Raw genomic sequence first — 27,836 nt, 5'->3', positions numbered from 1 at the left:
ATGTCTGAGATTTCCCTCTGAAAACAGACTTGGGGTTACTTGTGTTTTAGGCTTTCCCCTTGGCGGCCAGGTAGGTGCACCCACACATGTGAGGTACCGTTTTCATCGGGACACCTGTGGGAACGCGTGACGGTAGGCCATGTGTTGTTGGGGGCGTGTTTCGATGGGTGCGTCAAGCGAAATTTGCGGAAAATATGTTTTTTCCCCAAATTTCGGACTTTGCAGGGGTGTCTGGGTAAAAAATTCTGGGGCGATGTGCGCAAATCATACCTCTGCGGATTCCCACGGGTGTCCTCTTTTCAGAAATGCATGGGGTTCCCTGTTTTCCTTGGTGGCTTGGACACCCGAGGCCCATATCTGTACGTTGTGCCGGTCGGCAGAATGTCTGAGATTTCGCTCTGAAAACAGACTTGGGGTTACTTGTGTTTAGGCTTTCCCCTTGGCTGCCAGGTAGGTGCACCCACACATGTGAGGTACCGTTTTCATCGGGACACCTGTGGGAACGCGTGACGGTAGGCCATGTGTTGTTGGGGGCGTGTTCGATGGGTGCTTCAAGCAAAATTTGCGGAAAATATGTTTTTTCCCCAAATTTCGGACTTTGCAGGGGTGTCTGGGTAAAAAATTCTGGGGCGATGTGCGCAAATCATACCTCTGCGGATTCCCACGGGTGTCCTCTTTTCGAAAATGCATGGGGTTCCCCGTTTTCCTTGGTGGCTTGGACACCCGAGGCCCATATCTGTACGTTGTGCCGGTCGGCAGAATGTCTGAGATTTCCCTCTGAAAACAGACTTGGGGTTACTTGTGTTTTAGGCTTTCCCCTTGGCGGCCAGGTAGGTGCACCCACACATGTGAGGTACCGTTTTCATCGGGACACCTGTGGGAATGCGTGACGGTAGGCCATGTGTTGTTGGGGGCGTGTTTCGATGGGTGCGTCAAGCGAAATTTGCGGAAAATATGTTTTTTCCCCAAATTTCGGACTTTGCAGGGGTGTCTGGGTAAAAAATTCTGGGGCGATGTGCGCAAATCATACCTCTGCGGATTCCCACGGGTGTCCTCTTTTCAGAAATGCATGGGGTTCCCTGTTTTCCTTGGTGGCTTGGACACCCGAGGCCCATATCTGTACGTTGTGCCGGTCGGCAGAATGTCTGAGATTTCGCTCTGAAAACAGACTTGGGGTTACTTGTGTTTAGGCTTTCCCCTTGGCTGCCAGGTAGGTGCACCCACACATGTGAGGTACCGTTTTCATCGGGACACCTGTGGGAACGCGTGACGGTAGGCCATGTGTTGTTGGGGGCGTGTTTCGATGGGTGCGTCGAGCGAAATGTGCGGAAAAAGCGTTTTTTTCCCCACATTTCGGACTTTGCGGCGCTGTCTGGGTAAAAAATTCTGGGGCGATGTGCACAAATCATACCTCTGCGGATTCCCACGGGTGTCCTCTTTTCGAAAATGCATGGGGTTCCCCGTTTTCCTTGGTGGCTTGGACACCCGAGGCCCATATCTGTACGTTGTGCCGGTCGGCAGAATGTCTGAGATTTCCCTCTGAAAACAGACTTGGGGTTACTTGTGTTTTAGGCTTTCCCCTTGGCGGCCAGTTAGGTGCACCCACACATGTGAGGTACCGTTTTCATCGGGACACATGTGGGAACGCGTGACGTTGGCCATGTGTTGTTGGGGGCGTGTTTCGATGGGTGCGTCAAGCGAAATGTGCGGAAAATGCGTTTTTTCCCCACATTTCGGACTTTGCAGGGCTGTCTGGGTAATAAAATCTGGGCCGATGTGCGCAAATCATACCTCTGCGTATTCCCACGGGTGTCCTCTTTTCGGAAATGCATGGGGTTCCCTGTTTTCCTGGGTGACTTGGACACCCGAGGCCCATATCTGTACGTTGTGCCGGTCGGCAGAATGTCTGAGATTTCGCTCTGAAAACAGACTTGGGGTTACTTGTGTTTTAGGCTTTCCCCTTGGCGGCCAGGTAGGTGCACCCACACATGTGAGATACCGTTTTCATCGGGACACCTGTGGGAACGCGTGACGGTAGGCCATGTGTTGTTGGGGGCGTGTTTCGATGGGTGCGTCAAGCGAAATGTGCGGAAAATGCGTTTTTTTCCCCCAAATTTCGGACTTTGCAGGGGTATCTAGGTAATAAAATCTGGGCCGATGTGGGCAAATCATACCTCTGCGGATTCCCACTGGTGTCCTCTTTTCGGAAATGCATGGGGTTCCCTGTTTTCCTCGGTGGCTTGGACACCCGAGGCCCATATCTGTACGTTGTGCCGGTCGGCAGAATGTCTGAGATTTCCCTCTGAAAACAGACTTGGGGTTACTTGTGTTTTAGGCTTTCCCCTTGGCGGCCAGGTAGGTGCACCCACACATGTGAGGTACCGTTTTCATTGGGACACCTGTGGGAACGTGTGACGGTAGGCCATGTGTTGTTGGGGGCGTGTTTCGATGGGTGTGTCAAGCGAAATGTGCGGAAAATGCGTTTTTTTCCCCAAATTTCGGACTTTGCAGGGGTGTCTGGGTAAAAAATTCTGGGGCGATGTGCGCAAATCATACCTCTGCGGATTCCCACGGGTGTCCTCTTTTCGAAAATGCATGGGGTTCCCCGTTTTCCTTGGTGGCTTGGACACCCGAGGCCCATATCTGTACGTTGTGCCGGTCGGCAGAATGTCTGAGATTTCCCTCTGAAAACAGACTTGGGGTTACTTGTGTTTTAGGCTTTCCCCTTGGCGGCCAGGTAGGTGCACCCACACATGTGAGGTACCGTTTTCATCGGGACACCTGTGGGAACGCGTGACGGTAGGCCATGTGTTGTTGGGGGCGTGTTTCGATGGGTGCGTCAAGCGAAATTTGCGGAAAATATGTTTTTTCCCCAAATTTCGGACTTTGCAGGGGTGTCTGGGTAAAAAATTCTGGGGCGATGTGCGCAAATCATACCTCTGCGGATTCCCACGGGTGTCCTCTTTTCAGAAATGCATGGGGTTCCCTGTTTTCCTTGGTGGATTGGACACCCGAGGCCCATATCTGTACGTTGTGCCGGTCGGCAGAATGTCTGTGTAATAGTTCTGTTCAGTTTCTTTCGTTTCCAGTTATAATTATGTTTCCCTATAAACATGCACCCACTGACCTGATCCTGTAGCCTGGACGGGTGGAATATGAGAAGCCCCCCCGGGGGAATCCCCTCCTATCCCGTGATAGTTTACACCAGGAAGGAGTGAACTCCCCAGGGAAACCCTCTGGGGAAGAAAACCCTGTCCGCCTCAGTTGTTGGAAGTCTTCTCTGTGAGCAGGTAAGGGCAAGTCTTTAACACATTTCCAGGTGACTGGATGCAGGTTCCATAAAGAAAAATAAGAAAGGCACAGATTAGAGAAAGGTAAGTATGTGCTTAACACAGAGTAGGAGCGGATGTCAGTAGCCTAATAGTTACCAGTATAAAGAGGATAGAGATCTATATTGCCTCAAGATTGTATCCGTTCGGATTTCATCTGTGAAACGTTGAGAGTGATGACTCGTGGATAACGCGATGTAACTTCGGGAGCCTAATATATATAAAAGGAAATGTGAGGAGACTAGAAGGGAGGCAGTGCGGGCAGGTAGTTCTAAATAACGAGAAGAGAAGGAGAGAAGGGTACCTGGCAGCAGATTTGAATCGAAGCAAAAATCTTATGAACAATGCGGCTGGGAGATGAGTGAACCAGCTGACTCGAATCAAGGTGTGTACACGGTTCAACCTGGTGTGAATGGAAGCGGTTGTCGAAGAAAGGAGAGGGATCTGTTTTGATCAGCACTGAAACCCGTAAATAGAGTTTAGGAAGCGGAATCTCTGTCTTTGGAGTGCAACAAGAAGGTTTCTATACAAACAGAGACAGAAGAAGGTTTAGTAAGAAGTAAATGAGAATACAAACAGTGGTAAGCCTAGGGACGAACTTACGAAGCGCTGACTGGGAAGAGTAGCAACGCACTCGAGCGTTGTGCCTGCCGTAAGATATCCGGATCTCTGCTGAGGAGGAGGAGCCTCCACAGCCCGCAACTCTTGCAAGACTGGAACACCTCCCTCGGACGGCGCCGCCATCTTGGGAGAAAAAATGGCCGCCACCCGTGATTGGGCCCAACGGCGCCACAATGACCATCTTCTTCTATGGAATATGACAGTATGCCCCCTCCAAAGGGCTGACGTACCCGGTTTGCCTGGATGAGAACGATGAAAGCGGCGAACCAGTTGTGGAGCATGAACGGCAGAAGCCGGTTCCCAGGACCGTTCAGCCGGCGAATACCCCCGCCAATCCACCAAGTACTGAAGACGGCCCCGGTGGTAACGGGAATCGCAAATGCCGGCAACTTCAAACTCCGGCCCCGAAGGAGTCGAAACAGGAGGAGGATGAGCCAACCGATGACGGGAAAAGCGATCCGCCACGTCCTGTTTAAGCTGAGAAACATGAAATACCGGGTGAATCCTGGACCAAGAAGGAGGAAGACGTAGACGATAGGCTGTCTCCCCCAGACGTTGAAGCACAGGAAACGGACCAAAATACTTAGGAGAAAGTTTAGAAGGCACCAGGTGTCGAGGAAGAAAACGAGAGGCCAACCACACCCTGTCCCCGGGTGCAAAAACCGGAGCTGGAGAGCGTCTGCGATCAGCAAAACGTTTGATTCGTTCCTGAGCGTTCTGAAGAGAAGTTAGAGCCTTCTGATGACCCTGCTGGATATCCTGCAGCAGACAGACTACATCCGGGAAAGAAGATGCAGACGACACCTCCACAGGGAAGCAGGTAGGATGGAATCCATAGGAACAGTGAAAAGGACTGGATCCCAAGGATGTGTGATGCGCATTATTATAAGCAAATTCGGCCAACAACAATAACTCCGTCCAATTGTCTTGAGATGCTGAAACATAGCATCTAAGGTAGCCCTCAAGGGTCTGATTCAATCGTTCCGTTTGTCCATTGGTTTGCGGATGGAAACCCGAGCTCAAGGCCCGGGTAACACCAAGCATTTTGCACAGTTGCTGCCAATATCTAGACGTGTACTGGGGACCTCTGTCCGAAACGATAGTATCCGGCAAGCCGTGAACAGAAAAGATATGTGTAATAAAGATCCTTGCCATCTGTGCTGCGGTAGGTACTCGAGGCAAGGCCACGAAGTGGGCCATTTTAGTGAAATAGTCAATAGTGACCATAATGGTCGTACATCCTGCTGAATTAGGAAGGTCCACTACAAAGTCCGTGGAAATGATCTGCCATGGACGAATCGGCACGGGCATTCTCGTGAGTAGACCTAAGGGGGAACCTCGAGGTGCCTTTGATTGTAAACAGACGGTACAGGCAGCCACATATTGTTTAACATCTTCCACAAGACTAGGCCACCAAAAGTTGCGACGGACCAGTTCCACCGTATTGTTGACTCCTCGATGACCAGCTATGAGTGAGTCATGACACATTGAAAGAACAGATTTTTGGAGTTCAGCTGAGGGTAAAAACAGTTTCTGATGTCGGTAAGCACAGTCTTGAAATACCGTGAGTCCCAAGGCCCGAAACAGGTCAGGGTTAGCCTGTTGGAAAACGGATGTAGCTCTTGCTACGGACTGAAGAAAACTGGATATCACATGCACAAAACGAGCATTGGGAAATAAAGGTTCGGGCCGGAAATGAGCCCACTCAGTAGATTCTTTCCTAGATAAGGCATCAGCCTTTAGATTACTTTTGCCAGGAATGAAAGTAAACACGATCTCATATGGAGAGAAAAAATGAGCCCAACGGGCCTGTCTGCTATTGCGAGTTTGTGCATTCTGAAGGGCTCGAAGATTGTGGTGGTCAGTCCGAACCTCAACCGGAAATTGGGCTCCTAGCAGTAAATGTCGCCATTCCTCAAAAGCCCGTTTGATGGCAAGTAACTCCTTCTCAAGGACCGTATAGTTCAGTTCTGAAGGAGAAAGGGTCTTGGACATATACGCCACGGGACACTCCACCCCCTGATCATCTTCTTGAAGAAGGATAGCTCCAAGGGCAAAGTGGGAGGCATCCGATTCTACAATAAATCGTTTTCCCTGATCCGGAGAGAGTAGAATAGGCCCGGTCATGAAACAGTCTTTCAGGGAGGTGAAAGCTTCTTCTGCTTGTTTGGACCAATGGAATGGAACCCCTTTCTTGAGGAGAGCCGTTAACGGTAAGATGATCTCAGAGAATCTGGGAATAAATCGCCGATAGAAGTTGGCAAACCCCAGGAAACGTTGGATATCCTTCACGCAATTTGGAGAAGCCCAGTCTCGGATAGCAGAAACTTTCCGGGGATCCATAGAAACCCCCTGAGCGGATAGAATGAAGCCCAAATATGCCACACTGTCTCGATGAAACTCACACTTGTCCAGCTTACAGAACAAATGATTGTCTAGAAGGCGCTGGAGAACATCCGTAACATGACCAATGTGTTCAGTGGGAGTATTAGAAAAAACCAAAATATCATCGAGATATACAATAACTGAATGCAGGAGAATGTCAGAGAATAAATGGTCCATAAAGCGCTGAAAAACTGCCGGAGCATTGGACAATCCAAAAGGCATCACGCGATACTCATAATGACCAAATGGCGTCCGAAAAGCCGTCTTCCATTCATCACCTGATTTGATGCGGATGAGATGGTAGGCTCCTCGCAGATCTAGCTTGGTAAAAATCTTGGCTCCTTTTATGGCTTCAAGGATGTCAGTTATTAGGGGCATTGGATAACGATCAGGAACCGTAATCCTGTTCAATCCGCGAAAATCTATGCAAGGTCGGAGTTCAGCAGAGTCTTTTTTGGGAATAAAAAACAAGGAAGCCCCCGCAGGGGAGGTGGATTCGGCAATGAGACCATTGTGCATGTTCTTGCGAAGATACTCTTTAAGAACCTCCTTTTCTCTTGCAGATAGTACGTACAAGCGACCGAATGGGATAGGGAGGTCCGGAAGTAGATCAATGGCACAATCATTGTGATGCTGGAAATGCATCTGAGGGACAGGGCCTCTGAATCCTTGTCCTTTTTCTGTTTTTACCGTGTGTTCTGTTATGTTTTCTGCCCCGGAGTCCATGTGGGACTCCTGGCAGTGCAGCTCTCTTTTGGTTTGGTGAACAGACCCATGGGATACCCTTATGGCACCCATGGGTAGGGGTACAACCCTGTGCCCCTAGTGTATGTTTTTGGGCACCTGTGGGTGGCCCACAGAGCAGGGTATGGGCTGGTGGCAGCTCCATGCTGAACTTGACAGGTGCTCTGGGTATCCTCCATTTTGGGACACCCCGGCCCTGCCATCGGGATCAGTTGATTCCTGATAGAAACAAGATGGCCCCTGTGGCCTCTTGCTTTCTATTGCCTGTTGTCTTGTTTTTCCCAAAGTCCTGGGAAGCCCTGACTCTGTCCCTTCCCCCTGACTGGCTGTTGGGTGGAAGTTCCATATATGGTATTGTTGTGAAGGCCCAGCTAGACTGACTGGAGCCTTCCCAGTGACTGTATGTTATGGGTACCTCCTGTGGGTGGGACCTGGGTGAATGGAGTGTGTGACCAATATACACTCCTTGTTGTGGTTGTCTGGTTTCTGGCATAAGAGACAAAGACTGAGACAGCCCTGCCCGAAACTGGCCTGAATGCAGTGTGTAGTGTTGAATGGCTGGGTACTTGTTCCAATCCACATTCCTTGTTGTGAGTGTCTGGAAGGGAGGAGTGTGGCCTGAATGCACTGTGTGCCTGATTGGCTGACTGACTGCATGAATGCCCTGCAGTGTGATTGGCTGCTGTGTGTGTGCCAGCAGTGTGGATGAGAGGGAGGATAGTATATCTGGGGACCTCTCACCACTGGAAATTGTTCAGTTCAGAAGGAACCATTGGTTGAGAAGCAACCATTGGGTTCAGAAGTTCAGAAGTGTCCAGAAGCTGAGTCTCCACTCAAGAGTAACTGGAACTGCTGATCCTCGACGTCCAGCTGGAAGAAGAAGACTTGCTGTGGCATTTGCTTCGACCGATCCGAAGGCTGTCGAAATTCGTCGAGGACTGACCCAAGAGAGGACCTGGTAAGGCGCCCTCTTCCCGTGCTCTGAGGGACCATCGGGCACCGCTCCATCTTCGCCGAAGCGCCCTGGAAGACAGGTCCTCGAAAGGCTGTCGACCCGAGACGGGACCGCCGAGGAGATCGAAGTGAAGCACCCGGACATCGACGCCGTCGAAGTCCATTGCCGTCGACCAGGGTTCGCAGGTTTGTGGAACCGCTGGAGGCCCGTCGAAGTTGTGTTGCCCAGCCGGGGGAACCACTTGACGCCGTGCCGCCGACGATCGGAGCCGTCCGCTCCAATTCCTAAGAACATCCAATCGAAGGACTCTCTCGACCGCATCGTCGACCGCTTATCCTGCCGGAGAAAGTCGAGGACGACCAACGCGCCGAGGAGAAACCTGCCGGTGGGTTTCCCGCCACCCGACGACCTCAAAGACCCGGACGACTCGACGCCCTTGCTGGGCTCTCGTCTCTACAATCTTTGCGGTCCAGAACTATTGTCATCGAGGTGCCCCGCACACCTCCGCCTTGCAGGACGCCGACGCCCCGACGCCGACGAGCACCGCTCGGACGAAGCTGCCGCCTCTTCGACATCATTCCACTTCGTTTGTCGACGGAAGTTCGACGCCCCGTGCCTCCCGCTTGAAAGGGAAGGCATTCAAGAAGGGCCGTCGATTCCCCGTCGCCAAACAGCGAGTCCCTCGACGTTAGTCGACTCCACCAGGTACATTGGGGGGGTAAAAACATTATAGGGGAAAATAAGACTTGCAGAGCAATATATGGACTGGGCTGGTGCTATATCTTTCTTTACAGGTTGCCCCGGTGGGGGGATCTCCACACAGAACTGTGCCTAGTGGTAGGGGTCAGTATTCTGCCTATTGCTCAACCATCTTATTTTCTCCCCTCCCTCTATTGCTGGTTTCACTCTATGGGTCTGTGTGACATTGTACAGTATTGTTCATGCACTTCAATGAGATCTAGGGTGGTACCACTTTAGGATTGTAAATATTTGTCATTGTAGATTTTGCCAGAGTACAAAGTGAGTTATCATGATGAATGTACATAACCTTAACTATTGATTATATAAAGACTGTGTTCTAACCAATACAGAGTGTGGATATTCCTTTGTGGGGGCTTGGGGATACACTGTACTTAAGAACCAGCCTGCATCACCTCCTGAGAAGCTAGGCCTTGATTGCTCGACCATTGCTACCGAATAGAGAATCTTGGCTGGGGTCTCCTGTGCCTCTCCTCCACCATATAGGGAGTGGGAGTACAGACACCCCCCACCGGTCGTTGAGATCCGTTCTCTCACACTGGTGGCAAGCGGTGGGATGCTTATGGTTTTAAGAATCAGTGTATAACCGTGCCACTTACAAAGGATATTTGCCCTTTATTGAATTAAAGTTTAGTTGTGTACAAGGTAACTGCATTACAAACAATGGAGTCTATTGCGAATGGCAAATTAACTCGGATGAGCTTGGAGGCTCTCCAGAGTGCTTGTGAAGCTAGGGAGTTAGACTTTGTGGACAAGTCTAGGGCTGAGCTGATAGCTGCCCTGGTGGACTACCAGACTGATAGGGAAACTCTTGATGAGGGGGGGAATGCAACCAATGAGGACTCTGCCCCTGGGGTTTCAGCTGAATCTGTTTCTGGGAATGCCACCATTCCTGCTGCCTCTGTTCCAAACTCTAGCAATTCCTTAGAACTTGAGTTATTAAGGATGAAATTGGCCTTTGAATACCGCAAGTTGGAAATAGATGCTGAGCTTAAGAAAGAGGAATTGGCTCAACAAGTGGAGCTCAAGAATAGGGATCTTGAACTCAAAAATAAGGACCTTGAACTCAAGAGCCAGGACACTGAATGTCAGAGGATCCAGCTAGAGAAAGCTAGAGTGGAGACTTCAGCTAGATCCAGTGAGAGTGTCAGGTCCCCAGCCACCAAGTTTATGAAAGATTTGGTTGGTGTATTTGTGGAGGGTTCGGATATCCTCCAATGGATTGAAGCGTTTGAAATGGCTTGTGAAATTCATGATGTGGATAAAAGAGATTGGGCGAAGTGTTTGTTAAGCAGAGTGCCTCAAACTGGGTATGACTGTATTCTGAAGCTGAGTGTGGAAGAAAGGGGTCAGTACGAGTGTATGAAGTCTGCTTTGATTGCCAAGTTCGGCAAGACACCTACCCAATACCTTAGAAGGTTCAGGGATTTTAAGAAAAAGGAGAATATGTCTTGGGTTGACTGGGTGAGTGCTGCGCACATGAACATGATGGGGTGGATCGATGGATACAAGGTTAAGACTTTTGTTGAATTGTCCCACCTCTTTTTTTTTTTAGCATTTCTCTGAAGCCTGTTCACCAGAGCTGCGTCAGTATGTGGCTGACCAGAACATTTTGGACCCCTTTAAGCTGGCTAGGTTGGCTGACAAGTGGGTCTCCCACCGGGTGTCCCCTAAGGACTCCAGTGGGAAGGACAAGGATAAAGAGAAGGGGGCCTCTCAGAAGGCTGAGGAGTCCCCCAAGCAATCACAGTCGGGTAAACCAAAACCTTCCTCTCCTAAGACCCAAAAATCTAGTGGGGATAAGTCATCTGGGGGTGGGAATAAGAGTAGTGGTCCACCTGCTGCAAAGCAGGCTCCCAGTGGTTCCAGTACCGTACCTCGCACTCCTGGCGCTTGTTGGGACTGTGGGGCTCTGGATCACAAAAGGGGTGACCCCAAGTGTAAAGGTAAGGCACTTGGAGTACAGGCTGTCAGCCTGACCTACCCTTACCCCGTGTCTGAGGTGGAGGCCACTGTCCTCCCCTCCTCTGCCGGTATCACATTTGGTTCTCCGGTGGAGATTTCCTTAGTGTCCCTTGGGGCCTGGGACCAGTACGCAGAAGTACTGGCGACTATCCCACAGAACACCCGTAGATTTTTGAGAAGTGTCCTCTTGAATGGCCAGCCTTCTACTGGTTTGAGAGACACTGGGGCAAGCATGACAGTGGTGGACAGGACCCTGCTCAGGCCAGAGGACTATGAAGGTGCTCCTCTGCAAACCACCAGGCTAGCTGGTGGGCCTCCCAAATTATCCCCTGTAGCCTTAGTCACACTCATGATTGGCGACAAGACAGCGAAGCTTCCTGTCCTGGTTCAGGACAATGTCCCTGCTAACATTTTGTTAGGGAATGATCTAGTAGAGTTGGGGTTGATCTCGGATGGTCTTCCCATGACTGCTGCTGCCGTCACTAGATCACAGGTGACATCGGGTCTAGCTGTGGGTCAGATACCCGAGCCAAAGGCGAGGCCTAAGGCAAGAAGGAGGAAGACCAAGAAGGCCACCCCTGTGGAGGGAGCACCTTCTCTTCCTGCCACACCCATTGGGATCCATGCTCCGGACGGGCTGGGTCCAGTGGAAAACCCAAACTCAACTCCTTTGGGAGAAGAGGCAGAAGACTCTCCTGTGGGAGAGGTTCTTAACCCGGAGGATCATCCCGACCTTCAATGCTTGTTAGCTGAAGGGGGACCCTCCCGGGCGGACTTCTGTAAGGGACAGAGAGAGTGCCACTCTCTCGAGGGACTGAGGAAACAGGCCCTGGCCCAGGCACAAGGAGAGGTGCCTAGGAATTTCCGGATTTATTGGGAGAGTGAGCTCCTTGTTAGTGAGCCCACTAAGCCTGAACCTGGTGCCCGCAAGAGGTTGGTGGTACCCCAGGTTTACAGGCCCTTCCTACTGCAGTTGGCGCATGAGGTGCCCTTGGCTGGTCATCTTGGGACCAAGAAGACTAAGCAGAGGCTCTCTGCCCATTTCTACTGGCCACGGATGGGAGTAGAGGTGGAGTCCCACTGCAGGACCTGCCCAACTTGTCAGTTGTCTGGCAAGACTGGAGGCAGTGTCATTGCCCCACTGCAACCATTACCAGTGGTCGGCACCCCATTTGAGAGGGTGGGCATCGACATCGTCGGTCCCCTTGACCCTCCCACTTCAGGTGGACATCGGTTCATCCTGGTCCTGGTAGCTCATGCCACCAGGTACCCTGAGGCAATACCCCTTCGGACTGTTACGGCCAAGGTGGTTGCCCGGGCTCTCCTGGGCATTTTCACCCGTGTTGGATTCCCCAAGGAGGTTGTCTCTGACAGAGGATCCAACTTCATGTCGAGTTACATGAAAACCATGTGGAAAGAGTGCGGGGTAACCTACAAGTTCTCCACCTCTTACCACCCCCAGACCAATGGTCTGGTTGAGAGATTTAACAAAACTCTCAAGGGCATGCTAGGTGCTTTGGAAGAGCCCCTAAGGAGGAAATGGGATCTCCTCCTGCCATGCCTGCTGTTTGCTTACAGAGAGGTACCTCAAGAGGGTGTTGGTTTCAGCCCCTTTGAGTTACTCTTTGGACATCCTGTGAGGGGGCCCCTCGCCTTGATCAGAGAAGGCTTGGAAGCCACCCCTCCGGGTCCCGCCAAGCAAGTGGGGGACTATGTGTTAGGCCTCAGACGGAGGATGACACAGATGATGGGTCAGGCAACAGCAAATCTCAAGGCCAGCCAGGAATTGAATAAGTACTGGCATGACCTTAAAGCCTCGCAAGTGGATTGGACTCCGGGACAGGAAATCCTTGTGATGGAGCCTACCAAGCCTAGGGCTTTGGCAGACAAGTGGACTGGACCCTTCAGGATCATCTCCAAGATGGGCGAAGTCAACTATCTGGTTGACATGGGAGCCCCTGGGGTAGCTCCTCAGCTATTCCATGTCAACAGGCTCAAGCCTTTCCACAGGCGAGCGGAAGTCTCATGTCTCTTGCTAGCTTCTGGGCAAGAAGAGGATGAGAGTGAGCCTCTTCCTGATTTGCTGCATAGCAACCCTCAGGATGGCTCAGTGGAGGGAGTACATCTCTCTCCAGATTTGACAACAGAGCAACAGAGGGCCTGTAGGGCTTTGCTCCAACAGTATGCCTCCCTGTTTTCACTGAAGCCAGGCCTTACACCGTGGTGTAAGCACGAAATTGACACTGGTGACAGTGTACCTGTCAAAAGCAGGTGCTACCGTATGTCAGATACCGTTAAGAACCACATCCAGGCTGAGGTCGCCAAGATGTTGGATCTGGGTGTTATTGAACCCTCAACCAGTCCCTGGTCCAGTCCAGTGGTCCTTGTCCCCAAGGCAAGTTCCCAGGCGGGTACCAAGGATTGGAGGTTCTGTGTGGACTACCGAGGAGTCAATGCCGTCACCAAGACTGACGCACACCCATTGCCCAGGGCTGATGAGCTTGTGGACACTATAGGTGCTGCCAAGTTTGTGAGCACCTTTGACCTTACTTCAGGCTATTGGCAAATAGCTCTGACGGACCATGCCAAGGAAAAGACGGCCTTCTCAACACCTGAGGGACTCTACCAGTTTAGGGTTATGCCTTTTGGGTTGAAGAATGCCCCTGCCACCTTCCAGAGATTGGTCAACCATGCGCTCAGTGGGCTGGAAGCCTTTTGTGTGGCTTACTTAGACGACATTGCCGTCTACAGTTCCACCTGGGAAGAGCATTTGACACATCTGGATAGGGTGTTGCAGGCCTTGAAAAGGGCTAACCTCACTATCAAGGCTACCACGTGCCAGATAGCTCAGGGGAAAGTTACCTATCTTGGTCATGAGGTAGGAGGGGGTCAAATCCAACCTCTCGCCAGTAAAGTACAGGATGTACAGAACTGGGAGACTCCCACTACTCAAACCCAGGTGAGGGCCTTTTTGGGTCTCACTGGGTACTATCGCAATTTCATGGCAGACTATGGGACCATAGCTGCACCTCTGACCGCTCTAACTTCGCCCAAGCAGCCTAGGCAGGTTAATTGGACTGAAGACTGTCAGAGGGCCTTTGATGGCTTGAAAGAAAGTCTGTGTAGGGCACCTGTGTTGAGTGCGCCTGACTACAGCCGACCCTTTATCGTCCAGACAGATGCCTGCGACACCGGAATTGGAGCTGTCTTGTCCCAGTTAGATGACAAAGGGAGAGAACACCCTATCATATTCATCAGTAGACAACTCAAGGGTAGAGAACTTAGGTGGGCTACTGTTGAAAAGGAGTGTTTTAGCATAGTTTGGAGCCTTAGGCGTTTTAGGCCCTACCTTACGGGGTCTACCTTCAAGGTCCAAACAGATCATAAGCCCCTGAAGTGGCTTATGCAGATGAAGGGTGAGAACCCGAAATTGCTCAGGTGGTCCATTAGCCTGCTAGGGCTAGACTTCACCATAGAGCACAGACCAGGGAAGAGTCACGATAATGCAGATGGCCTTTCCAGAACGTATGTTGACCGTCTGGATGAGGGTGTCTATCCCGTGGGAGATTAGACACCCTCCACCTCAGTCTGGGGGGGGCGACTGTGATGCTGGAAATGCATCTGAGGGACAGGGCCTCTGAATCCTTGTCCTTTTTCTGTTTTTACCGTGTGTTCTGTTATGTTTTCTGCCCCGGAGTCCATGTGGGACTCCTGGCAGTGCAGCTCTCTTTTGGTTTGGTGAACAGACCCATGGGATACCCTTATGGCACCCATGGGTAGGGGTACAACCCTGTGCCCCTAGTGTATGTTTTTGGGCACCTGTGGGTGGCCCACAGAGCAGGGTATGGGCTGGTGGCAGCTCCATGCTGAACTTGACAGGTGCTCTGGGTATCCTCCATTTTGGGACACCCCGGCCCTGCCATCGGGATCAGGTGATTCCTGATAGAAACAAGATGGCCCCTGTGGCCTCTTGCTTTCTATTGCCTGTTGTCTTGTTTTTCCCAAAGTCCTGGGAAGCCCTGACTCTGTCCCTTCCCCCTGACTGGCTGTTGGGTGGAAGTTCCATATATGGTATTGTTGTGAAGGCCCAGCTAGACTGACTGGAGCCTTCCCAGTGACTGTATGTTATGGGTACCTCCTGTGGGTGGGACCTGGGTGAATGGAGTGTGTGACCAATATACACTCCTTGTTGTGGTTGTCTGGTTTCTGGCATAAGAGACAAAGACTGAGACAGCCCTGCCCGAAACTGGCCTGAATGCAGTGTGTAGTGTTGAATGGCTGGGTACTTGTTCCAATCCACATTCCTTGTTGTGAGTGTCTGGAAGGGAGGAGTGTGGCCTGAATGCACTGTGTGCCTGATTGGCTGACTGACTGCATGAATGCCCTGCAGTGTGATTGGCTGCTGTGTGTGTGCCAGCAGTGTGGATGAGAGGGAGGATAGTATATCTGGGCACCTCTCACCACTGGAAATTGTTCAGTTCAGAAGGAACCATTGGTTGAGAAGCAACCATTGGGTTCAGAAGTTCAGAAGTGTCCAGAAGCTGAGTCTCCACTCAAGAGTAACTGGAACTGCTGATCCTCGACGTCCAGCTGGAAGAAGAAGACTTGCTGTGGCATTTGCTTCGACCGATCCGAAGGCTGTCGAAATTCGTCGAGGACTGACCCAAGAGAGGACCTGGTAAGGCGCCCTCTTCCCGTGCTCCGAGGGACCATCGGGCACCGCTCCATCTTCGCCGAAGCGCCCTGGAAGACAGGTCCTCGAAAGGCTGTCGACCCGAGACGGGACCACCGAGGAGATCGAAGTGAAGCACCCGGACATCGACGCCGTCGAAGTCCATTGCCGTCGACCAGGGTTCGCAGGTTTGTGGAACCGCTGGAGGCCCGTCGAAGTTGTGTTGCCCAGCCGGGGGAACCACTTGACGCCGTGCCGCCGACGATCGGAGCCGTCCGCTCCATTGCCTAAGAACATCCAATCGAAGGACTCTCTCGACCGCATCGTCGACCGCTTATCCTGCCGGAGAAAGTCGAGGACGACCAACGCGCCGAGGAGAAACCTGCCGATGGGTTTCCCGCCACCCGACGACCTCAAAGACCCGGACGACTCGACGCCCTTGCTGGGCTCTCGTCTCTACAATCTTTGCGGTCCAGAACTATTGTCATCGAGGTGCCCCGCACACCTCCGCCTTGCAGGACGCCGACGCCCCGACGCCGACGAGCACCGCTCGGACGAAGCTGCCGCCTCTTCGACATCATTCCACTTCGTTTGTCGACGGAAGTTCGACGCCCCGTGCCTCCCGCTTGAAAGGGAAGGCATTCAAGAAGGGCCGTCGATTCCCCGTCGCCAAACAGCGAGTCCCTCGACGTTAGTCGACTCCACCAGGTACATTGGGGGGGTAAAAACATTATAGGGGAAAATAAGACTTGCAGAGCAATATATGGACTGGGCTGGTGCTATATCTTTCTTTACAGGTTGCCCAGGTGGGGGGATCTCCACACAGAACTGTGCCTAGTGGTAGGGGTCAGTATTCTGCCTATTGCTCAACCATCTTATTTTCTCCCCTCTCTCTATTGCTGGTTTCACTCTATGGGTCTGTGTGACATTGTACAGTATTGTTCATGCACTTCAATGAGATCTAGGGTGGTACCACTTTAGGATTGTAAATATTTGTCATTGTAGATTTTGCCAGAGTACAAAGTGAGTTATCATGATGAATGTACATAACCTTAACTATTGATTATATAAAGACTGTGTTCTAACCAATACAGAGTGTGGATATTCCTTTGTGGGGGCTTGGGGATACACTGTACTTAAGAACCAGCCTGCATCACCTCCTGAGAAGCTAGGCCTTGATTGCTCGACCATTGCTACCGAATAGAGAATCTTGGCTGGGGTCTCCTGTGCCTCTTCTCCACCATATAGGGAGTGGGAGTACAGACACCCCCCACCGGTCGTTGAGATCCGTTCTCTCACAATCATCCCTGCGATGAGGTGGCAGTTCAGCATATTCAGTATTAGAAAATACTTTATGGAAAGATTGATAAGGTTCAGGAATCCCCTGAATCTGATTTAGCACAGTGGTTCTTAATCCTTCCCCTTCGCGTGACGAGGCAGAAAGTAGTTCACCAGTACCACGAATAAAACAATGAGCTTGACAGTGAACAGAACCCAGAAAAAATGTTCCCGCTGACCAATTGATGTAGGGGTTGTGCACTCTTAGCCAAGGTAAACCCAATATCACCGGATAATGGGCAGTCCGGATAATGTCTAATGTGATGGTTTCCCTATGATTACCTATAGACATCTGTAAAGGAACTGTCTGCTCCTTAATGGGACCTGAGACCAACGGACTCCCATCAACTGATTCAACGGGAATAGCCATAGATTTGGAAGAACGGGGAATTCTAAATTGAGTCGCCCAAACGTCATCAATAAAGTTGCCTGCTGCCCCGCAGTCCACCAATGCGGGAACCTCAACCAAACCCAAAGAATCACAAGAAAAAGTAACCTTAAGAACCAACATAGAGGTGTCAGGGACGTCAGTACCATTGGATGAAATGGAGGAAGAAGGGGAACCGCTCACTGATTCCCTAACCGCGGTTCCCCTGACGGTCGGGTTCGAGCGTTTCCCTGCTTCCGGGAGAGAATTATCGGACAATTTTGTAAAGAATGCTCCTTGGAACCACAGTACATACATAGCCCTAAGGTGCGACGTCGAAGCCGCTCCTCAGTGGACAAAGGACCCCGAGCAGCTCCTATTTGCATAGGTTCGTCAGATAAGTGTCCCTGAGGGGAGTTAACTGACCTTTCAGGTTGAGACCTAAAATGCTTTTGCCGTCTTTTTTCCTGACGTCTTTCCAAAATTCTATAGTCCATCTGCATAACCATGGATATTAATTCGGCCAAATTAGGGGGGCGAGGAACTCTAGAGACCTCATCCTTTAGTTCCTCATTCAAGCCCCGTCTAAAAAGCGTAATCAAGGCGTCATCTGCCCAAGCTGTGCCTGCCGCTAATTGTTTGAAACGGGTAATATACACCAAGAGATCCAAAGAACCCTGACGGAAGTCCAATAGTTGTTCTTGAGCTGATACTGTGACCTCCTGCCTCCCGAACATGGTCTTAAGACTATTCACAAAGGCAGGATATGAATCTAATATTGGATTATTTGAAGTGACTAAAGGGGTAGCCCAGGCTAGAGCGGGACCGGTAAGGTGAGCAATCATGTGTCCCACCTTATCCCTATCAGTGTGAAAGAATGCCGTCTTAAACGTAAACTGCACTGTGCAAGATTCTAAAAACTCTCTCAGCTTATGCGGGTCTCCATCAAAGCGTCCCCCTGGTAAAGGTCCAGGAGGTAGCTCGGAACAACTAGGAGACCTCCCCATGTGTTGCCGTAACACAGCATTCTCTTGTTTAAGTGCCTGGACTTCGGCCGTTAGTGACTGGACCGCCGCCAATAATTGCTGTTGTTGAGCCGGATCCATCTCAGTGTGAGCGTAAAGGGAAGAACAATTATGCCTGGAAACCGAATGGAAGTAAAAATGAAAAAAGAGACTAAGATAATCTCTCTCTATATATTTAGGCGTTGCTAACTGTAATAGTTCTGTTCAGTTTCTTTCGTTTCCAGTTATAATTATGTTTCCCTATAAACATGCACCCACTGACCTGATCCTGTAGCCTGGACGGGTGGAATATGAGAAGCCCCCCCGGGGGAATCCCCTCCTATCCCGTGATAGTTTACACCAGGAAGGAGTGAACTCCCCAGGGAAACCCTCTGGGGAAGAAAACCCTGTCCGCCTCAGTTGTTGGAAGTCTTCTCTGTGAGCAGGTAAGGGCAAGTCTTTAACACATTTCCAGGTGACTGGATGCAGGTTCCATAAAGAAAAATAAGAAAGGCACAGATTAGAGAAAGGTAAGTATGTGCTTAACACAGAGTAGGAGCGGATGTCAGTAGCCTAATAGTTACCAGTATAAAGAGGATAGAGATCTATATTGCCTCAAGATTGTATCCGTTCGGATTTCATCTGTGAAACGTTGAGAGTGATGACTCGTGGATAACGCGATGTAACTTCGGGAGCCTAATATATATAAAAGGAAACGTGAGGAGACTAGAAGGGAGGAAGTGCGGGCAGGTAGTTCTAAATAACGAGAAGAGAAGGAGAGAAGGGTACCTGGCAGCAGATTTGAATCGAAGCAAAAATCTTATGAACAATGCGGCTGGGAGATGAGTGAACCAGCTGACTCGAATCAAGGTGTGTACACGGTTCAACCTGGTGTGAATGGAAGCGGTTGTCGAAGAAAGGAGAGGGATCTGTTTTGATCAGCACTGGAACCCGTAAATAGAGTTTAGGAAGCGGAATCTCTGTCTTTGGAGTGCAACAAGAAGGTTTCTATACAAACAGAGACAGAAGAAGGTTTAGTAAGAAGTAAATGAGAATACAAACAGTGGTAAGCCTAGGGACGAACTTACGAAGCGCTGACTGGGAAGAGTAGCAACGCACTCGAGCGTTGTGCCTGCCGTAAGATATCCGGATCTCTGCTGAGGAGGAGGAGCCTCCACAGCCCGCAACTCTTGCAAGACTGGAACACCTCCCTCGGACGGCGCCGCCATCTTGGGAGAAAAAATGGCCGCCACCCGTGATTGGGCCCAACGGCGCCACAATGACCATCTTCTTCTATGGAATATGACAGTCTGAGATTTCGCTCTGAAAACAGACTTGGGGTTACTTGTGTTTAGGCTTTCCCCTTGGCTGCCAGGTAGGTGCACCCACACATGTGAGGTACCGTTTTCATCGGGACACCTGTGGGAACGCGTGACGGTAGGCCATGTGTTGTTGGGGGCGTGTTCGATGGGTGCTTCAAGCAAAATTTGCGGAAAATATGTTTTTTCCCCAAATTTCGGACTTTGCAGGGGTGTCTGGGTAAAAAATTCTGGGGCGATGTGCGCAAATCATACCTCTGCGGATTCCCACGGGTGTCCTCTTTTCGAAAATGCATGGGGTTCCCCGTTTTCCTTGGTGGCTTGGACACCCGAGGCCCATATCTGTACGTTGTGCCGGTCGGCAGAATGTCTGAGATTTCCCTCTGAAAACAGACTTGGGGTTACTTGTGTTTTAGGCTTTCCCCTTGGCGGCCAGGTAGGTGCCCCCACACATGTGAGGTACCGTTTTCATCGGGACACCTGTGGGAATGCGTGACGGTAGGCCATGTGTTGTTGGGGGCGTGTTTCGATGGGTGCGTCAAGCGAAATTTGCGGAAAATATGTTTTTTCCCCAAATTTCGGACTTTGCAGGGGTGTCTGGGTAAAAAATTCTGGGGCGATGTGCGCAAATCATACCTCTGCGGATTCCCACGGGTGTCCTCTTTTCAGAAATGCATGGGGTTCCCTGTTTTCCTTGGTGGCTTGGACACCCGAGGCCCATATCTGTACGTTGTGCCGGTCGGCAGAATGTCTGAGATTTCGCCATGAAAGCAGACTTGGGGTTACTTGTGTTTTAGGCTTTCCCCTTGGCCGCCAGGTAAGTGCACCCACACATGTGAGGTACCGTTTTCATCGGGACACCTGTGGGAACGCGTGACGGTAGGCCATGTGTTGTTGGGGGCGTGTTTTGATGGGTGCGTCGAGCGAAATGTGCGGAAAAAGCATTTTTTTCCCCACATTTCGGACTTTGCAGGGCTGTCTGGGTAATACATTCTGGGGCGATGTGCGCAAATCATACCTCTGCGGATTCCCACGGGTGTCCTCTTTTTGGAAATGCATGGGGTTCCCTGTTTTCCTCGGTGGCTTGGATACCCGAGGCCCATATCTGTACGTTGTGCCGGTCGGCAGAATGTCTGAGATTTCCCTCTGAAAACAGACTTGGGGTTACTTGTGTTTTAGGCTTTCCCCTTGGCGGCCAGGTAGGTGCACCCACATATGTGATGTACCGTTTTCATCGGGACACCTGTGGGAACGCGTGACGGTAGGCCATGTGTTGTTGGGGGCGTGTTTCGATGGGTGCGTCGAGCGAAATGTGCGGAAAAAGCGTTTTTTTCCCCACATTTCGGACTTTGCGGCGCTGTCTGGGTAAAAAATTCTGGGGCGATGTGCACAAATCATACCTCTGCGGATTCCCACGGGTGTCCTCTTTTCGAAAATGCATGGGGTTCCCCGTTTTCCTTGGTGGCTTGGACACCCGAGGCCCATATCTGTACGTTGTGCCGGTCGGCAGAATGTCTGAGATTTCCCTCTGAAAACAGACTTGGGGTTACTTGTGTTTTAGGCTTTCCCCTTGGCGGCCAGTTAGGTGCACCCACACATGTGAGGTACCGTTTTCATCGGGACACATGTGGGAACGCGTGACGGTAGGCCATGTGTTGTTGGGGGCGTGTTTCGATGGGTGCGTCAAGCGAAATGTGCGGAAAATGCGTTTTTCCCCACATTTCGGACTTTGCAGGGCTGTCTGCGTAATAAAATCTGGGCCGATGTGCGCAAATCATACCTCTGCGTATTCCCACGGGTGTCCTCTTTTCGGAAATGCATGGGGTTCCCTGTTTTCCTGGGTGACTTGGACACCCGAGGCCCATATCTGTATGTTGTGCCGGTCGGCAGAATGTCTGAGATTTCGCTCTGAAAACAGACTTGGGGTTACTTGTGTTTTAGGCTTTCCCCTTGGCGGCCAGGTAGGTGCACCCACACATGTGAGATACCGTTTTCATTGGGACACCTGTGGGAACGCGTGACGGTAGGCCATGTGTTGTTGGGGGTGTGTTTCGATGGGTGCGTCAAGCGAAATGTGCGGAAAATGCGTTTTTTCCCCCCAAATTTCGGACTTTGCAGGGGTATCTGGGTAATAAAATCTGGGCCGATGTGGGCAAATCATACCTCTGCGGATTCCCACTGGTGTCCTCTTTTCGGAAATGCATGGGGTTCCCTGTTTTCCTCGGTGGCTTGGACACCCGAGGCCCATATCTGTACGTTGTGCCGGTCGGCAGAATGTCTGAGATTTCCCTCTGAAAACAGACTTGGGGTTACTTGTGTTTTAGGCTTTCCCCTTGGCGGCCAGGTAGGTGCACCCACACATGTGAGGTACCGTTTTCATCGGGACACCTGTGGGAACGTGTGACGGTAGGCCATGTGTTGTTGGGGGCGTGTTTCGATGGGTGTGTCAAGCAAAATGTGCGGAAAATGCGTTTTTTTCCCCAAATTTCGGACTTTGCAGGGGTGTCTGGGTAAAAAATTCTGGGGCGATGTGCGCAAATCATACCTCTGCGGATTCCCACGGGTGTCCTCTTTTCGAAAATGCATGGGGTTCCCCGTTTTCCTTGGTGGCTTGGACACCCGAGGCCCATATCTGTACGTTGTGCCGGTCGGCAGAATGTCTGAGATTTCCCTCTGAAAACAGACTTGGGGTTACTTGTGTTTTAGGCTTTCCCCTTGGCGGCCAGGTAGGTGCACCCACACATGTGAGGTACCGTTTTCATCGGGACACCTGTGGGAACGCGTGACGGTAGGCCATGTGTTGTTGGGGGCGTGTTTCGATGGGTGCGTCAAGTGAAATTTGCGGAAAATATGTTTTTTCCCCAAATTTCGGACTTTGCAGGGGTGTCTGGGTAAAAAATTCTGGGGCGATGTGCGCAAATCATACCTCTGCGGATTCCCACGGGTGTCCTCTTTTCGAAAATGCATGGGGTTCCCCGTTTTCCTTGGTGGCTTGGACACCCGAGGCCCATATCTGTACGTTGTGCCGGTCGGCAGAATGTCTGAGATTTCCCTCTGAAAACAGACTTGGGGTTACTTGTGTTTTAGGCTTTGCCCTTGGCGGCCAGGTAGGTGCACCCACACATGTGAGGTACCGTTTTCATCGGGACACCTGTGGGAATGCGTGACGGTAGGCCATGTGTTGTTGGGGGCGTGTTTTGATGGGTGCGTCAAGTGAAATGTGCGGAAAATGCGTTTTTTTCCCCAAATTTCGGACTTTGCAGGGGTGTCTGGGTAAAAAATTCTGGGGCGATGTGCGCAAATAATACCTCTGCGGATTCCTACGGGTGTCCTCTTTTCGGAAATGCATGGGATTCCCTGTTTTCCTCAGTGGCTTGGACACCCGAGGGCCATATCTGTACGTTGTGCTGGTCGGCAGAATGTCTGAGATTTTGCTCTGAAAACAGACTTGGGGTTACTTGTGTTTTACGCTTTCCCCTTGGCGGCCAGGTAGGTGCACCCACACATGTGAGGTACCATTTTCATCGGGACACCTGTGGGAACACGTGACGGTAGGCCATGTGTTGTTGGGGCTGTGTTTCGATGGGTGCGTCGAGCAAAATGTGCGGAAAAAGCATTTTTTTCCCCACATTTCGGACTTTGCAGGGCTGTCTGGGTAATACATTCTGGGGCGATGTGCGCAAATCATACCTCTGCGGATTCCCACGGGTGTCCTCTTTTCGGAAATGCATGGGGTTCCCTGTTTTCCTCGGTGGCTTGGATACCCGAGGCCCATATCTGTACGTTGTGCCGGTCGGCAGAATGTCTGAGATTTCCCTCTGAAAACAGACTTGGGGTTACTTGTGTTTTAGGCTTTCCCCTTGGCCGCCAGGTAAGTGCACCCACACATGTGAGGTACCGTTTTCATCGGGACACCTGTGGGAACGCGTGACGGTAGGCCATGTGTTGTTGGGGGCGTGTTTTGATGGGTGCGTCGAGCGAAATGTGCGGAAAAAGCGTTTTTTTCCCCACATTTCGGACTTTGCAGGGCTGTCTGGGTAATAAATTCTGGGGCGATGTGCGCAAATCATACCTCTGCGGATTCCCACGGGTGTCCTGTTTTCGGAAATGCATAGGGTTCCCTGTTTTCCTTGGTGGCTTGGACACCCGAGGCCCATATCTGTACGTTGTGCCGGTCGGCAGAATGTCTGAGATTTCGCTCTGAAAACAGACTTGGGGTTACTTGTGTTTTAGGCTTTCCCCTTGGCGGCCAGGTAGGTGCACCCACACATGTGAGGTACCGTTTTCATCGGGACACCTGTGGCAACGCGTGACGGTAGGCCATGAGTTGTTGGGGGCGTGTTTCGATGGGTGCGTCGAGCAAAATGTGCAGAAAAGGTGTTTTTTTCCCCACATTTCGGACTTTGCGGGGCTGTCTGGGTAATAAATTCTGGGGCGATGTGCGCAAATCATACCTCTGCGGATTCCCACGGGTGTCCTCTTTTCGGAAATGCATGGGGTTCCCTGTTTTCCTTGGAGGCTTGGACACCCGAGGCCCATATCTGTACGTTGTACCGGTCGGCAGAATGTCTGAGATTTCGCTCTGAAAACAGACTTGGGGTTACTTGTGTTTTAGGCTTTCCCCTTGGCGGCCAGGTAGGTGCACCCACACATGTGAGGTACGGTTTTCATCGGGACACCTGTGGGAACGCGTGACGGTAGGCCATGTGTTGTTGGGGGCGTGTTTCGATGGGTGCGTCGAGTGAAATGTGCGGAAAAGGTGTTTTTTTCCCCACATTTCGGACTTTGCGGGGCTGTCTGGGTAATAAATTCTAGGGCGATGTGCGCAAATCATACCTCTGCGGATTCCCACGGGTGTCCTCTTTTCGGAAATGCATGGGCTTCCCTGTTTTCCTCGGTGGCTTGGACACCCGAGGCTCATATCTGTACGTTGTGCCGGTCGCCAGAATGTCTGAGATTTCGCCATGAAAACAGACTTGGGGTTACTTGTGTTTTAGGCTTTCCCCTTGGCGGCCAGGTAGGTGCACCCACACATGTGAGGTACCGTTTACATCGGGACACCTGTGGGAACGTGTGACGGTAGGCCATGTGTTGTTGGGGGCGTGTTTCGATTGGTGCGTCAAGCGAAATGTGCGGAAAATGCGTTTTTTTCACCAAATTTCGGACTTTGCGGGGGTGTCTGGGTAAAACATTCTGGGGCGATGTGCGCAAATCATACCTCTGCGGATTCCCACGGGTGTCCTCTTTTCGAAAATGCATGGGGTTCCCCGTTTTCCTTGGTGGCTTGGACACCCGAGGCCCATATCTGTACGTTGTGCCGGTCGGCAGAATGTCTGAGATTTCCCTCTGAAAACAGACTTGGGGTTACTTGTGTTTTAGGCTTTCCCCTTGGCGGCCAGGTAGGTGCACCCACACATGTGAGGTACCGTTTTCATCGGGACACCTGTGGGAACGCGTGACGGTAGGCCATGTGTTGTTGGGGGCGTGTTTCGATGGGTGCGTCGAGCGAAATGTGCGGAAAAAGCGTTTTTTTCCCCACATTTCGGACTTTGCGGCGCTGTCTGGGTAAAAAATTCTGGGGCGATGTGCACAAATCATACCTCTGCGGATTCCCACGGGTGTCCTCTTTTCGAAAATGCATGGGGTTCCCCGTTTTCCTTGGTGGCTTGGACACCCGAGGCCCATATCTGTACGTTGTGCCGGTCGGCAGAATGTCTGAGATTTCCCTCTGAAAACAGACTTGGGGTTACTTGTGTTTTAGGCTTTCCCCTTGGCGGCCAGTTAGGTGCACCCACACATGTGAGGTACCGTTTTCATCGGGACACATGTGGGAACGCGTGACGGTAGGCCATGTGTTGTTGGGGGCGTGTTTCGATGGGTGCGTCAAGCGAAATGTGCGGAAAATGCGTTTTTTCCCCACATTTCGGACTTTGCAGGGCTGTCTGGGTAATAAAATCTGGGCCGATGTGCGCAAATCATACCTCTGCGTATTCCCACGGGTGTCCTCTTTTCGGAAATGCATGGGGTTCCCTGTTTTCCTGGGTGACTTGGACACCCGAGGCCCATATCTGTACGCTGTGCCGGTCGGCAGAATGTCTGAGATTTCGCTCTGAAAACAGACTTGGGGTTACTTGTGTTTTAGGCTTTCCCCTTGGCGGCCAGGTAGGTGCACCCACACATGTGAGGTACCGTTTTCATCGGGACACCTGTGGGAACGCGTGACGGTAGGCCAAGTGTTGTTGGGGGCGTGTTTCGATGGGTGCGTCAAGCGAAATTTGCGGAAAATATGTTTTTTCCCCAAATTTCGGACTTTGCGGGGGTGTCTGGGTAAAACATTCTGGGGCGATGTGCGCAAATCATACCTCTGCGGATTCCCACGGGTGTCCTCTTTTCGAAAATGCATGGGGTTCCCCGTTTTCCTTGGTGGCTTGGACACCCGAGGCCCATATCTGTACGTTGTGCCGGTCGGCAGAATGTCTGAGATTTCCCTCTGAAAACAGACTTGGGGTTACTTGTGTTTTAGGCTTTCCCCTTGGCGGCCAGGTAGGTGCACCCACACATGTGAGGTACCGTTTTCATCGGGACACCTGTGGGAACGCGTGACGGTAGGCCATGTGTTGTTGGGGGCGTGTTTCGATGGGTGCGTCAAGCGAAATTTGCGGAAAATATGTTTTTTCCCCAAATTTCGGACTTGGCAGGGGTGTCTGGGTAAAAAATTCTGGGGTGATGTGCGCAAATCATACCTCTGCGGATTCCCACGGGTGTCCTCTTTTCAGAAATGCATGGGGTTCCCTGTTTTCCTTGGTGGCTTGGACACCCGAGGCCCATATCTGTACGTTGTGCCGGTCGGCAGAATGTCTGAGATTTCTCTCTGAAAACAGACTTGGGGTTACTTGTGTTTTACGCTTTCCCCTTGGCGGCCAGGTAGGTGCACCCACGCATGTGAGGTACCATTTTCATATGGACACCTGTGGGAACACGTGACGGTAGGCCATGTGTTGTTGGGGCTGTGTTTCGATGGGTGCGTCGAGCAAAATGTGCGGAAAAATAATTTTTTTCCCCACATTTCGGACTTTGCAGGGCTGTCTGGGTAATACATTCTGGGGCGATGTGCGCAAATCATACCTCTGCGGATTCCCACGGGTGTCCTCTTTTTGGAAATACATGGGGTTTCCTGTTTTCCTCGGTGGCTTGGATACCCGGGGCCCATATCTGTACGTTGTGCCGGTCGGCAGAATGTCTGAGATTTCCCTCTGAAAACAGACTTGGGGTTACTTGTGTTTTAGGCTTTCCCCTTGGCGGCCAGGTAGGTGCACCCACATATGTGATGTACCGTTTTCATCGGGACACCTGTGGGAACGCGTGACGGTAGGCCATGTGTTGTTGGGGGCGTGTTTCGATGGGTGCGTCGAGCGAAATGTGCGGAAAAAGCGTTTTTTTCCCCACATTTCGGACTTTGCGGCGCTGTCTGGGTAAAAAATTCTGGGGCGATGTGCACAAATCATACCTCTGCGGATTCCCACGGGTGTCCTCTTTTCGAAAATGCATGGGGTTCCCTGTTTTCCTTGGTGGCTTGGACACCCGAGGCCCATATCTGTACGTTGTGCCGGTCGGCAGAATGTCTGAGATTTCCCTCTGAAAACAGACTTGGGGTTACTTGTGTTTTAGGCTTTCCCCTTGGCGGCCAGTTAGGTGCACCCACACATGTGAGGTACCGTTTTCATCGGGACACATGTGGGAACGCGTGACGGTAGGCCATGTGTTGTTGGGGGCGTGTTTCGATGGGTGCGTCAAGCGAAATGTGCGGAAAATGCGTTTTTTCCCCACATTTCGGACTTTGCAGGGCTTTCTGGGTAATAAAATCTGGGCCGATGTGCGCAAATCATACCTCTGCGTATTCCCACGGGTGTCCTCTTTTCGGAAATGCATGGGGTTCCCTGTTTTCCTGGGTGACTTGGACACCCGAGGCCCATATCTGTACGTTGTGCCGGTCGGCAGAATGTCTGAGATTTCGCTCTGAAAACAGACTTGGGGTTACTTGTGTTTTAGGCTTTCCCCTTGGCGGCCAGGTAGGTGCACCCACACATGTGAGATACCGTTTTCATCGGGACACCTGTGGGAACGCGTGACGGTAGGCCATGTGTTGTTGGGGGCGTGTTTCGATGGGTGCGTCAAGCGAAATGTGCGGAAAATGCATTTTTTTCCCCCAAATTTCGGACTTTGCAGGGGTATCTGGGTAATAAAATCTGGGCCGATGTGGGCAAATCATACCTCTGCGGATTCCCACTGGTGTCCTCTTTTCGGAAATGCATGGGGTTCCCTGTTTCCCTCGGTGGCTTGGACACCCGAGGCCCATATCTGTACGTTGTGCCGGTCGG

This window comes from Ambystoma mexicanum, chromosome 3p (genome assembly GCF_040938575.1).
Source record: "Ambystoma mexicanum isolate Mex_15411 chromosome 3p, UKY_AmexF1_1, whole genome shotgun sequence".
Taxonomy (NCBI): domain Eukaryota; kingdom Metazoa; phylum Chordata; class Amphibia; order Caudata; family Ambystomatidae; genus Ambystoma; species Ambystoma mexicanum.
The sequence above is the reverse complement of the archived record's forward strand: the minus strand, read 5'-3'. Positions refer to the sequence as shown.